Genomic DNA, 3,252 nt, shown 5'->3' with positions numbered 1-3,252 from the left:
GGTATAATTCAGAATTTATTGTTCCATCAATGATGGCAAGCCACCCTGACCCAGATGCAGCAAAACAGGCCCAAACCATGATACTACCACCACCATGTTTCACAGATGGGATAAGGTTCTTATGCTGGAATGCAGTGTTTTCCTTTCTCCAAACATAACGCTTCTCATTTAAACCAAAAAATTCTATTTTGGTCTCATCCATCCACAAAACATTTTTCCAATAGCCTTCTGGCTTGTCCACATGATCTTTAGCAAACTGCAGACGAGCAGCAATGTTCTTTTTGGAGAGCAGTGGCTTTCTCCTTGCAACCTTGGCATGCATACCATTTGTTGTTCAGTGTTCTCCAGATGGTGGACTCATGAACATCAACATTAGCCAATGTCAGAGAGGTCTTCAGTTGCTTAGAAGTTACCCTGGGGTCCTTTGTGACCTCGCCGACTATTACACACCTTGCTCTTGGAGTGATCTTTGTTGGTCGACCACTCCTGGGGAGGGTAACAATGGTCTTGAATTTCCTCCATTTGTACACAATCTGTCTGACTGTGGATTGGTGAAGTCCAAACTCTTTAGAGATGGTTTTGTAACCTTTTCCAGCCTGATGAGCATCAACAACACTTTTTCTGAGGTCCTCAGAAATCTCCTTTGTTTGTGCCATGATACACTTCCACAAACATGTGTTGTGAAGGTCAGACTTTGATAGATCCCTGTTCTTTAAATAAAACAGGGTGCCCACTCACACCTGATTGTCATCCCGTTGATTGAAAACACCTGACTCTAATTTCACCTTCAAATTAACTGCTAATCCTAGAGGTTCACATACTTTTGCCACTCATAGATATGTAATTTTGGATCGTTTTCCTCAATAAATAAATGACCAAGTATAATATTTTTGTCTCATTTGTTTAACTGGGTTCTCTTTATCTACTTTTAGGACTTGTGTGAAAATCGGATGATGTTTTAGGTCATATTTATGCAGAAATATAGAAAATTCTGAAGGGTTCACAAACTTTCAAGCACCACTGTAATTTTGATTGTGTACCATTTTAGTAGTCGTGACTCAAAAGAAAATCCTTATAGGACTGCAAAATCTTCAGATCTTCAGATTTGGCTAACTGTGCGATTACAATAAAACAGATCCTGTTTCTAGCATTTGTACAAATTTTAAGCTTGAAATTGTCTTGTTCCATTTACACTACCGTTCAAAAGTTTGGGGTCACTTTGAAATGTCCTTATTTTTGAAAGAAAAGCACTGTTCTTTTCAATGAAGGTCACTTTAAACTAATCAGAAATCCACTCTATACATTGCTAATGTGGTAAATGACTATTCTAGCTGCAAATGTCTGGTTTTTGGTGCAATATCTCCATAGGTGTATAGAGGCCCATTTCCAGCAGCTCTCACTCCAGTGTTCTAATGGTACAATGTGTTTGCTCATTGCCTCAGAAGGCTAATGGATGATTAGAAAACCCTTGTGCAATCATGTTAGCACAGCTGAAAACAGTTGAGCTCTTTAGAGAAGCTATAAAACTGACCTTCCTTTGAGCAGATTGAGTTTCTGGAGCATCACATTTGTGGGGTCGATTAAATGCTCAAAATGGCCAGAAAAATGTCTTGATTATATTTTCTATTCATTTTATAACTTATGGTGGGAAATAAAAGTGTGACTTTTCATGGAAAACACAAAATTGTCTGGGTGACCCCAAACTTTTGAATGGTAGTGTATCCATCCATCCATTATCTGTACCATTTATCTGTCAGGGTCGTCGGGGAAGCTGGAGCCAATCCCAGTTGACTTCAGCTGGCAGGCGGGGTACGGTATACCCTGGGAAGGGTGGCACTCTATCGCAGGGTTAACACAAAAACAAACAACCATTTGGACTCACATTCACACCTATGGATAATTTAGAGTAGCCAGTTGACCTAATCTGCATGCAGGAAGAACAAGAAACCTCCATCCAGAAAGGCTCCAGTCATCTGCAAGGTTTGAACCCAGAATTTTCTCACTGTGAAGCAACAGGGCTAATCACTCCGCCAGCATCCCACCTTGTTCAGTCTATCCGCATATAATTTTTCTCCTTGAAAGAAATGTGCAATAAAGATACTTTTCCTGATGATATACCGTAGATTACTTACAGAACAACCTGTCAGGTTGTAGACCTTTTTCTAAAAGGCCACCATTTCCTCTGCACTGGTTTCACAGCCACAGTGTTCTACTGCCCCCTGTTGGTGTTCTCATGTGTCACACAGCACTGTTCAAAACCAACTATTTCAAAACCAGCAACAGACGCTTTTAAAGTGCATATCCTGGACCAAATTTCCTTTTTTTTATATATGAAAGTATGTCCCTTTACACACTCATCCAGAAGGGTAATTTTGCACAAGGCCATCTGTCTACAGCAGAAAAAAAATAAAATAACAAAATGCGTCTGGAAAAATCCCAAGGGAGTCTGTAGCCAGATTCGTGACGTCACCTGCAGAAGCGCCAGCAGGCTGCGAGAGCTTGCACGGTTTCAGTGCACAGCCTGTGTAGACCAAGTTTAGCAGCGAGCGATTTTGCATTGAAATATGGAATTGTCACCTGAGCGCAATGTTACTTCACCTTTGGATGAAGAATGTAATGTTGCTGCACCCTCCTACGATACATCTGTTAACCATTTTAATAATTACGTGATAACGTTGAAGAAATTTGCAGAAAACCACCAGGTCGTTTTCTCATAAACAAACCAGCGCTGACGTAGGATTCAGAAGGAGGCGTCCCGCACGTGACTCACAAAATCAATGTTTCCTGGGAAATCTAAATGCCAAGTTTTTTCAGAGGCGGACCAATTCGCCTCAAATGGCTTGATTTCAACTGAATTTTTCTGGTATTGCGCAAGGAAAAAAAATTGCACAAAATGCAAAATGTGACAGATATTTGACCAAAGTTTAATATAAAATAGGAGAATTACATTGATCTCGCTCCTGAATTTACCCGTGATATGCACTTTAAGCAATTATAACAAGATGAAGTAAAACTTCATGTGTTCTTCTGAAGCTCCTGATGATCACTGTACACTTTACATGTGTGATCTTAATAATAGTTAAAAAAAGTAAAATGTGCACATTTTCCCCACAAATATTGCTAAATCTTATTATTTTATCCACATTCACTGGATACAAGCAATCACATGCTCTGATTGGCTACTCTACTACTAGGCTATCACCTCATATACCGTGAGTAGAGAAAAACAAAATGGCGGAGCGTGTTGCTGAA

Source organism: Neoarius graeffei, chromosome 13 (genome assembly GCF_027579695.1).
Source record: "Neoarius graeffei isolate fNeoGra1 chromosome 13, fNeoGra1.pri, whole genome shotgun sequence".
NCBI lineage: Eukaryota > Metazoa > Chordata > Actinopteri > Siluriformes > Ariidae > Neoarius > Neoarius graeffei.
The sequence above is the reverse complement of the archived record's forward strand: the minus strand, read 5'-3'. Positions refer to the sequence as shown.